Source organism: Lycium ferocissimum, chromosome 4 (genome assembly GCF_029784015.1).
Source record: "Lycium ferocissimum isolate CSIRO_LF1 chromosome 4, AGI_CSIRO_Lferr_CH_V1, whole genome shotgun sequence".
NCBI lineage: Eukaryota > Viridiplantae > Streptophyta > Magnoliopsida > Solanales > Solanaceae > Lycium > Lycium ferocissimum.
Window position 1 is genome coordinate 30,827,154 of NC_081345.1, and position 11,458 is coordinate 30,838,611.

At 38.5% G+C, this 11,458-nt stretch overlaps 1 long non-coding RNA gene across 1 annotated transcript; it reads left to right on the forward strand.

Annotated features, from left to right (window-relative positions):
• The first annotated feature begins 9,007 nt into the window (after positions 1-9,007).
• On the forward strand, positions 9,008-11,344 carry LOC132052253 (uncharacterized). Its single transcript, XR_009413966.1, has 4 exons — positions 9,008-10,428; positions 10,574-10,796; positions 10,872-11,003; positions 11,200-11,344. It is a non-coding gene; the product is annotated as an uncharacterized LOC132052253 (long non-coding RNA).
• Positions 11,345-11,458: the final 114 nt, after the last annotated feature.

An 11,458-nucleotide genomic window follows, 5' to 3' on the forward strand; every position in this document is an offset into this window, starting at 1 on the left:
GCCCCATTATCACACAAAGCGAGCAAAATCATGGTGCCCAATAGAACAAGGATGGCGAACGCCCCAGATCTCCTTCGAACGGTAGTAGTTGAGATTTATGGAGCTCGCAGTGTGAGTCAAACTTACGGTTTGCATGTTGAACCGTTTTTCTTGGTCGCAAATCCTTCACAAATTTAGCAAAGCCCGTGATCTCCTTGGATAAAGATCCAAGAAGTGGAAAATTAAGAGATAACTGCCTGTAACTCGATCATGAAATTTCGAACTTAGCATCTTCCTTCTTTTTCACCAACCTTGAGGAAAAGGTGGTGTGGATTTGAAAGTCAAGGGGCGGAGGGCCCCTTCACAAAAATGCTTGCTCGTGTTTTAAACCGGGTCTCGCAATCTCCGACACGCAACCTCTTGTCGAGCATTCTCATCAACAACAATGGGTGCTTCAGATCGCACCTCATCCTCATCATCTATTGGCTCAAGATCAATCACCTTCTCATCACCCCTCTGATTGTTTTGCCACTCCTAGAGTGATGGTTAACACATCGTTCACACCGCCTCCGCCATTCTTTGATTTGGAATAGTGTCACTCGAAGGCCTCCTTTCTGTGAAGTGCTGCTCTCTAGAAATATCTCTCATCTATGACTCAAGCTTCGAATAGCCTTTGATGGGAACCCACCGTCTCTGTCGCCCGGATAACGTTCTCTCGTACTTAGGCGTTTGCTGATCTTTTACGGGCTTCAACCTTCGAACTACCTTGTTCGGTATTTGATCCGCCCTTTGGTGGTATATAAGGATTGGAACTCTTGTTCCCAAAGTTATTCGTTGTTAGTTGTTGGTTCGCACCACCATACCATTGTCGTAGTTCAGGCAGTTATAAGCACCTTGACCTTGTCGAGGTCTCCATTGATTCTCGACTCGAAAACCACCTGGTAATTTTGTCTCCGGTAACCCTGAGAGTTATTCACAATTAGCATCTTCAATCCGCATAGGGGTCCTTCATGGAATGGACCATCTTGAACTCCGGTACATCCTTTTGTAAGCATCGCCTCTTCCTCACAAACATTTACCTTTTGATTTGAGATTCATCAAACTTCCTTCGATGAAATATTTGTTGCAAGCTGCGCCAATGTCCGTTGGGTGTCCCGATTCTCCTTCACTATATTTTCAGCAGCACTATCGTATGGTATCACATCGGCATTGTTCGAGTGCCAAGTCCGATTATGAGTTATCGCTTGTTAAGTATGGCGGTCACTCGTCGAAAGGTCTTGTCCATAAAACACCCATCACCGCATTGTTAGCTACCGACCGTGTCACCGGATCTAACCTCGGTAGAACTTTTCCATTAATATATTCTCAAAACCATGATTTGGGGCTTTTCGCAAATATTCTTTTGAACCTCTCCAAGCTTCATATAGTTGTTCCCCCCGGTCGCTTGAATTCATATATCTTGTCTCCTTTAATCTCAAATTTTCTTAAGCAGGGGGTACCACTTGTCGGTTTTAAAAGCGTACTATCTATTTCGCCTACGAAGTAATAGAATTCCGAGAGTTTTCCTCGAACCATGTTCTCGCTTCTCCCGGCTAAAGAATATTTGAATAACCTCAACGAATAGCGTCTGTGGAACATTGTTCGGGATGTGATTAGCACACACGTCCACAAAATTCAAGCAAATGACGTTGAGGGTCATTTTCGCAGAATTCCGAAAGTAACCCTCGAAGTTTAAACCAATTTGGTATAAAGTTGAGTCAATTTTCACAATAAGCGGCTCCAACTCGAGGTTGAACAATAGCGAGATGCATAGTCTTCCTCTTGAGCAAGCTCGGCGAAAAAATTCTCCTCATCGATTCGTCCGCTTTGATTGTTCAAACGTATTCTCGATTACCGAAGACGATGATTTCGCCGATTTTTGATTCGATCACCGGTTTACACAAAGTAGCAAACAAGGTGTGATGGAATAAGAAAAGACTTTAATCAAAGCAAACACTTATTTAGTAATTTCAAAACCGTATTCCGTACAACGAATCGCCTAAAATTTGATACGCTCAAATTACACCTATTAATGGTATAACGCGGACGTTGTCAAATATAGTAACTTGACAAGGTTGGTCGAATCCCACGGGGAATATGGTGTGAAAAGTTTACTAAAATCGTAGATGCTAAATTTTAGGTCTAATATCTTAATCCGATAAGTTTTGGCAAAGGTTGGTTTTTTATAACTAATTGTTAGTCTATTGATTTGGTGGAAGTTTATGGTAAAAGAAACTAAGGTTGTGTCCCCGTTAGATAGGGTGTATGATCATGGGTATTGATCTTGATATACTTCTAATGGATCATTATATGAATGCACTTAATCTCTATGTGAATCTCTCTATCTCCCATAAATAAAGATTATGTCTTTCTATGATTTTCCCAAATATAAGAAAGTGGTTATGAATAATGATTAATCATGCCAAGTAAATTCTTCTTATTCCTAAGCGAATTTATTAAACAAAGTTTAATGCTTTGAGTTCTTGTTGTTTATTCTTACCAACCCTAATTATTTTCCCAAATAAATCAAAGTTTGTGGCTTTAATCAATGTTTGCAACCATTAATTATGAATGAAGAATGAAGAATAAACAAACCACTAATAATCCATTATTTGTATATCAATCACAACTCCAATCACAAAACACCCATCAATTGGGTTCACACCCTAGTAAGGGAAATTAGCTACTCATGACAAAGAACAAGAAACAAGAAATTGAAGAGTTCATAATTGCTTACTTTGAATAAAAGAGGAATTGAGAATAATTGGATTGATGTTAGAACCTTCAAAAACTTGAGAGTATTTTATGTTCTAAGTCAAAAACTAAAAAATATCAGAACTCCCTAATAAAACCCTACAATGGACTATTTATATGTTTGGAAAAATACACAAGTTACAGATTTGCACTTTAGTCCCGTCAAGTATTTAAATACGGTCGTAAATCACTTTACGGACCGTAAAATGGTCGAGCCCAGTCGTCTCTAAATTCTATGAAATCTCAATCTTCTAAGATACGGACCGTAAAGTGGTTTACGGTCCGTAAACCTCTCGTCGTCTTTTCAAACTTCCAAAAATCGGACTTTTTCGCCAACTCGCTCGATCGTTAAATACGAAATGGAATACGGACCGTAAACTGAAATACGGTCCGTAAACTGAGCTCGTAAATCACCAGCTTTCAACTTGAGTTTCTGGTTCTCTTATTCTTTAAACACGACCATGGAATACGGCCCGTATTGTGGAATACGAGCCGTAAACTTCAATTTACGTCCTGGAGCTGCCTTCAACTGTGATTGTGCCAAATCTGTTCCTTTACCTGAAAAACACTAAAAAAAACACGTAAAATCACACCGACTTGCTTAACAACAAGTAAAACTTATAGCTGAAAAGTATCGGTTGTGGCGTAAAAATCACGCCACATCAACACCCCCAACTTAAAGTATTTGCTTGTCCTCAAGCAAGCCATACCACGCAACGACTCAATCTAACACCTCGATATCACAGAATAAAAATGTCTACATCGGTTTTGACTCAGAACTGCTGGCATGCATGTTTTCCTTCAACTGACCACCACAACTGTCTATTGTACCGCGATATTACACACTTTAAGAATGTTATGACTAACCATGAAGCTTCAATACATGACATCACATTATCGAACATATTATCATGCACACAAATGCTACCTTCGGTGGTCGCTTTATTTTGTTCAATTCTCATCCTTATGCCCTCACATAGACCAAATAATATCCCAACACACATATATACGACAAGAATGGGACGAAGATAAACGAGAAGAGAAAGCCACTCAACACTCACAAAGAATTCATGGTATAACGCGGACGTTGTCAAATATAGTAACCCAACAAGGTTGGGGTCGAATCCCACAGGGAATATGGTGTGAAAAGTTTACTAAAATCGTAGATGCTAAATTTGAGGTCTAATATCTTAATCCGACGAGTTTTGGCAAAGGTTGGTTTTTTATAACTAATTGCTAGTCTATTGATTTGGTGGAAGTTTGTGGTAAAAGAAACTAAGGTTGTGTCCCTGCTTAGATAGGGTGTATGATCATGGGTATTGATCTTGATATACTTCTAATGGATCATTATATGAATGCACTTAATCTCTATGTGAATCTCTACTATCTCCCAATAAATAAAGATTATGTCTTTCTATGATTTTCCCAAATATAAGAAAGTGGTTATGAAGAATGATTAATCATGCCAAGTAAATTCTTCTTATTCCTAAATTTATTAAACAAAGTTTAATGCTTTGAGTTCTTGTTGTTTATTCTTACCAACCCTAATTATTTTCCCAAATAAATCAAAGTTTGTGGCTTTAATCAATGTTTGCAACCATTAATTATGAATGAAGAATGAAGAATAAACAAACCCTAATAATCCATTATTTGTATATCAATCACAACCCAATCACAAAACACCCATCAATTGGGTTCACAACCCTAGTAAGGGAAATTAGCTACTCATGACAAAGAACAAGAAACAAGAAATTGAAGAGTTCATAATTGCTTACTTTGAATAAAAGAGGAATTGAGAATAATTGGATTGATGTTAGAACCTTCAAAAACTTGAGAGTATTTTATGTTCTAAGTCAAAAACTAAAAAATATCAGAACTCCCTAATAAAACCCTACAATGGACTATTTATATGTTTGGAAAAATATACAAGTTCTGATTTGCACTTTAGTCCCGTCGATGCAAATACGGTCCAAAATCACTTTACGGACCGTAAAGTGTTCAGCCCAGGTCGTCTTCTAAATTCTCGCGAAATCTCAATCTTCTAAGATACGGACCGTAAAGTGGTTTACGGTCCGTAAACCTCCCTCGTCGTCTTTCCTAAAAATCAGACTTTCTCGCCAACTCGCCGACCGGGTTAAATACGAATGGAATACGGACCGTAAACTGAAATACGGTCCGTAAATCGTAGCTCATAAATCACCAAATTTCAACTTGAGTTTACGGTTCTCTTATTCTTTAACACGACCATGGAATACGGCCCGTATTGTGGAATACGAGCCGTAAACTTCAATTTACGTCCTGGAGCTGCCTTCAACTGTGATTGTGCCAAATCTGTTCCTTTACCTGAAAAACACTAAAAAAAACACGTAAAATCACACCGACTTGCTTAACAACAAGTAAAACTTATAGCTGAAAAGTATCGGTTGTGGCGTAAAAATCACGCCACATCAATGCCGCATCGACTTCTTCAACATTCCGATAATGGTTATAACTTCACTTTAAGCCATCAAACCTTCACTTATCATTATGAAATTCACAATTCAACAACTAAAATATTAAATAAAGTCAATTCACTACCCGAATCCTTCCAATTTCAATGGAAACAACAACAATACATTTCTTTCTTCCAAATTCATAAACTATACCAACAACAATTCCAACAATACCAACATTAACCATAATATTTCCAACTTCAAAATACTTCATAAACATTTCATATGGTGTTTGTCCCATATTTCCATCACAGAACCATTTTATAACGATTTTACAGCTCTTTCTCCGTAAATAAACCAATATTAACACAAATAGAAATAGATTCATACCTTTCCCTCGATAATAATGCTATATATTTACTCCTCCACCTTGAACTTAAGCCACAAAGCCTCAATACGCAGTTTTGAAGTCGCAACTATATATCGTCCGGACCGAAATTTGGGAATTATACAGTTTCGGCTAAAAGTTGGTGGTGGAAGGTTGGGGAATTTTCTAGAATATTTGGAAGGTTTTTTGGTCTGATTTTTTGGCTGAAAATGAGGGTTAAGCCCTTTATATATATAATTTCGAAGTCACCGTAGCAAGATCTTGTAGCGCCGACCATCGTAGCAAGCCATCGTTCATCCGCGAAATTATTTCGAGACCTAAAACTTTTATATACCGAATCGATCTCTTTATTTGCATACCGGATATGTCCAAAACTCCATACAAATTTTGTATAACTTTTTCAACATCCCAAACTTTTCCTTATTCCAAATTTACCCTTAACACTCCATACCAATGAAAAGATGAATATGCAACTTGTGCATTAAAACAAAAACAAAATCGGAAATTAAAAGTCTTATCCCCAACTTGTCGCAATCCAACTTAAAATATTCCAACGTACAAAATACGGGATGTAACAGGGTGACTTCAATGGTCACATCGGGAAGGAGTCTAAGGGATATGATGATGTACATGGTGGTTTCGATTTTGGAGATAGAAACGAAGGCGGAAATTCATTTTAGATTTCGCTAAAGCTTTTGAGTTGGTGATAGCTAACGTGAGTTTTCAAAAGTGGGAGGAGCACCGGCTCACCTTTCAGAGTGTGGTGGCCAGGACTCAGATCGACAAGCTACTCTTTCGAAAGAGTGATATAGGTTTATGTACGGACCGCAAGGTTATTCTATGTGAGAATCTCACGAAAGGGTTTCTTTGGTAGGCATAAATGTGGCTGGTGGTGGAATGATGAGGTACAAGGGAAAGTGAGAGGAGCAAGAAGGTGGCGTACTTGAAGCTAGTGGAAATTAAAGACGAGAAAGAGAAAAGAGAGAACAGGGAGCGGTACAAAGCGGAAAGGAAGGAGGCAAAGTTAGCAGTTACGGCAGCGAAGACAACGACATTTGAAAGTTTGTACGAAGAGTTAGGGGACAAAGGCGGGGACATGAAGCTATACAGGTTAAACAAGGGGGGAGAGAGAGAGATAGAGAGGAAGGCCCGTGACCTGGACTTAGTAAAGTGCATCAAAGATGACTAGGGAAATGTATAGGTGGCATAGGAACATATTAGACGAAGGTAGCAGACCTATTTCCACAGACTTTTGAATGAAGAGGGGGACAGGAGTATCGTGGTAGGTTATTCGGAACACTCTGAAAGCCGTGGTGATTTTGGGTATTGCAGGGATATTAAGGTTGATGAGGTTGAGGGGGTTATGCGTAAGATGAGTAGGCGTAAAGCAGTCGGGTCAAACGAGATTCCAGTGGAATTTTGAAAGAGTGCGGGTAGAGCAGGTTTGGAGTGGTTGATTGGGTTGTTTAATGTCATGTTTAGGACGACAAAGATGCTCGAAAAGTGGAGGTGGAGTACAATGACTCCGTTGTACAAGAATAAGGTTGATATCCAAAACTGCAATAACTATAGGGGTATCAAGTTGCTGAGCCACCCCATGAAAGTTTGGGCGAGGGTTGTGGAGTTGAGGTTGAGAAAGAGAGTGTCTATTTATGAGAACCAGTTCGAATTCATATTGGATGATAGACTACGGAAGCCATTCGTTTATGAGGAGATTGGTGGAGCAGTACAGGAAAGGAGATGGACTTGCATATGGTGTTCATTGACTTAGAGAAAGATTACGACAAAGCCCCAAGAGAAGTCCTCTGCGGATGTTTGGAGGTTAGAGGGAGTCCGGTATCATACATTAGGGCTATCAAGGATATGTATGATAGAGCTAAGACCTAGGTAAGGACAGTGGGAGAGGATTCTGGACACTTTCCATTCGTGATGGTTTGCATCAGAGATCAGCCCTTAGCCCATTTTTATTTACTTTAGCGTTGGATGTATTGATGATTCACATTCAAGGGGAGGTGTCGTGGTGCATGTTATTTGCAAATGATATTGTATAGATCGAGAGACACGGGGCCAGGTGAACGGCGGGTTGGAGGTTTGAAGACAGGCCTTGGAGTCTAAAGGGTTCAGGTTGAGTAGGACAAAGACAAAGTATGTGGAGTGCAAGTTCAGTGTGGTGACAAATGAGGCTGATGTGGTAGTGAAGTTGGACTCATAAGTTCTCACAAAGAGAGGGAGTTTCAAGTAACTTGGAGCTATAATCCAAGATAATAGAGAGATTGACAAGGATGTTACACATCTTATTGGAGCAGGGTGGTTGAGATGGAGCCTCACATCTAGTGTCCTATGTGACAAGAAGGTACCACCAAGACTTAAAGAGAAGTTCTACAGAATTATGGTTAGACCGGCGTTGTATGGAGCAGAGTGTTGGCCAGTCAATAACTCTCATGTCTAGAAGATGAAAGTTGCAGAAATGAGGAAGTTGAGATGGATGTGTGGGCTTACTCGGAGAGATATAGTCAAAAATAAAAATATTCAGGACAAGGTGGGAGTAGCCTCCGTGATAGGCAAGATGGGGGAAACGATAGTGAGATGGTTTAGACATGTCCAACAGAGAGATATAGATGCCCCCGGTAAGGAGATATGAGAGGTTGTCAATGGAGGGCTGGAGGAGAGGTAGAGGTAGGCCGAAGAAGTATTAAGGAGAGGTGATCAGGCAGTACATGGCAAGTCTTCAGGTTACCGACAATATGACCCTGGTATGACGAACCTTCACTTTATGGACAATGACTTTGAGATAATTTCACTCAAACATCTATATCTATATAAATATATAAAGCAGGGACATTAGCCCAGTGATGTGGCGCAACTAAAACTCAGAAATAGTATTTATCTATTTTTACACAATTTTTTGATAGTTAATCCCATTTAACTCAAATTTTTATCAAAAAGAAAGGTGCCCCTTCGCTTAAAATTTTTACCGAAGTGTCACTCCTTGCCCTCCTCTTTTTTGCTCGCACGCCTGCCCTCTTTTTAGTTTAATGTAACACTTTGTTTGGATGGTTGTTACATATTGTTTCATAATGTATCGTATTGTATTGTAATGTATTGTATTGTATCGTATTGTATTGTTTTGATTAACACTTGGATAGATTGTATCGTTTCCCGTCGTTACATAATCTTACACATCAGCGATCTGAAGGATAAACTTACAAGAAAAGTAGGGTACCGGATAGAGCTACCTCAAAAAGATAGGGTAAATGATATACTAGAATTATTAGATAATCAAAATGAGAGGAAAAGATAAGGTAACGACGCAATAACACCAAATCGGTTGTTACATAAAAAGAGACTTTTCGTCGTTACGTAACGACAGATTTAATAATACATTAAAATTAAAATTAAAATCAAAATAAATATTGTATTTAAACTAACAACACATTACAATACAATAGGTAACAACCATCCAAACAAGCTGTAAAAGTCTTTTGAAAACGCCTTAATCTTCTCTGCTTCCTCCCACTCGCTCGCTACGGTAACGCCTTAATCGCTCTGATTTCCTTTCTCCTCTTACATTTTTGTCCCGCATACCCACAACAGCCACATCCTCTCTGAACAAGGCTCTGAGTTACTACTGCCCCATATTTGAGTGCCCAAACCTGCCACTCTCTCTGAATGCCCATGGACTTGGCTCCGAAACTTCAAGCTACTCTTTCCCCAACTTTGTTTTCCCCGTTAATATATTTTTTTCAGTCAAAATTCACTATACTATATACGCTTACATTGATGTTTAAACTTCATCACGAGGCTTTGCTTTTTTCCCCTCTTCATTCATGAGAAGTTATCATAGCTAGGATATTCTGCTAACTTTTTTGAAATAATTTGTGTCGGATGAAGTACTCGGTATTGGCACCGCTTGTGAGTCATAATATGCACATACTTTATGAGCAAAAATGAAAGCAAGAGGGACATTGTATGCATAATCATTCTCCCACTTTTACTCTCGAAAATAATTGACCGCCGTCTATGCAAATCTATATCCCGCTACAGCACTGCCAAGAGTAATAATTGAATCGTTGATAAGACCATCGAATTTGATCAAGTTAACAGACAAAGTAACTGGTATGTACTTCTTACTGTTACGCGCCTCATTCTTTATCTACACCACTGTACGAGGAAATGATACGATAAGAATAAACAAATGATGTTGCAAAATTTCTTTGTATATCATTTTTTTAACTCCAAGAGAAAGTAAACATTGGTATGATTAATGCTGGTGAAAATTAGATTTTCAATAGTGCAACATTTTCTCCTTTTGCAAAACCCTTCCACTCCTCCGTTTGTTCTACCAAAAGCACAGACAACAAAATCGAATAGAGAGAAAGCTATACCGATCTGAAAATACCCAATTTTTCTTGAAAAATTGTTTTTCCTGGTTAGTCTTTTTCACTATCAATATGATGATTGACAATGTAGGTTTGAACGTCCAAGTGCCTCCCACTTTATGGTAAGCTACCTTTTGTTGTAATCTTTTGTTTGATAATGATGGTGTCAATAACAATTCTTTTGATAATGGTGAGGTCAATTATACAACTTTTCTGTAGAATCTGTTATACTACAAATTACATAGGTTCATTGGATTTTAATTGATATCTATAAAATTAAACTTAAATCTATTTTGATTAGCCCAATCTCTTCGTATGTTGTGATATTGTTCAGATTGATAGTGGAAAGCAACTTGGAATTCTACAATGGAACCTTTCAAATTCTTGCAAATCTGAACCTTTCAATCAAGAAGGCTTACACCTTACTTCTCCTGTGATGGTTGGTCGTTTATGGACGGTAAGCTCAATTCATTAAACGTTTTGGTATTTATACGGCTCAATTCAAGAAAGTTAACAGGAGAAAGCATCATCACTTACATTGAACAGGTATTTATATGGCTGTAGTTTGAACGAAATTGCATTATAAACTGTATATTACTCAGGGACTATTAATTGCATTATCGTTATAAATCGCAAGTTGGTTGCATATCTTCTTGATGATGTCTATGTGAGTAGGCTCCTGCCAAATTTACCGTGTGCCAGGTTGGAACCGGATATGCTTGCATTCTCCGGATGCTATTATGGAGGAGGATACAAGGAAAGGAGACAACTAGGTAAAATACGAAAGAGGTAGAAGATGTTAAATGTGAGTCACTGCCTATTTCAGTAAGTAACCATTAGTCTTTACATTACCCCTACTTATAGTTAATATGGTACTTATTCTTTGACATAAATTGCCAGCAAGGAGGAATTGGCACCATTCTCTTCCTTCTCTTCAAGAATGGCTGCTTTAGATTACATTGTTTGTGATGAGAGTGATGATTTTATATCCAATAACTATGGTAATATGGAAAGAATGCTTGTTGGAAGAATGTAAGCTGTTGGATGTTTTCGACCTAAATCAGTTAATTGACTTCATGATTTTCTGTCTTATAAAATAATTTTGAGACAGTGGTCTTCTTCAAAAGTTTTGCTTTGCCCTATTCTTTATCCAAATACCATGTTACTTCATTTATTTGTCTGTTTCTCCGGAAAGGGCAAACTTCTTAAAAATCCTTTCGTGTTTCAGGAGATATATCGATGACAAGCCAACTATCCGCCCATATGCGAAGAGTTGTTCCTTAATCGAAATAACATGAGATTGGAAGAGTTTGCCTCACAAGTTCGATCTCAAATAGGTTTCATGGGCCAGCCAATGGAGGTAAAGCCAGATAGGGGAGTATTTCATGAAAACCCATCAGCATGCATTTGTGCAGATTTTGATGTCAAGGCTAGAGAATACGCAAGTTTATATAGAAATCCCACTTATAGTGTTAGGAGAGTATGGT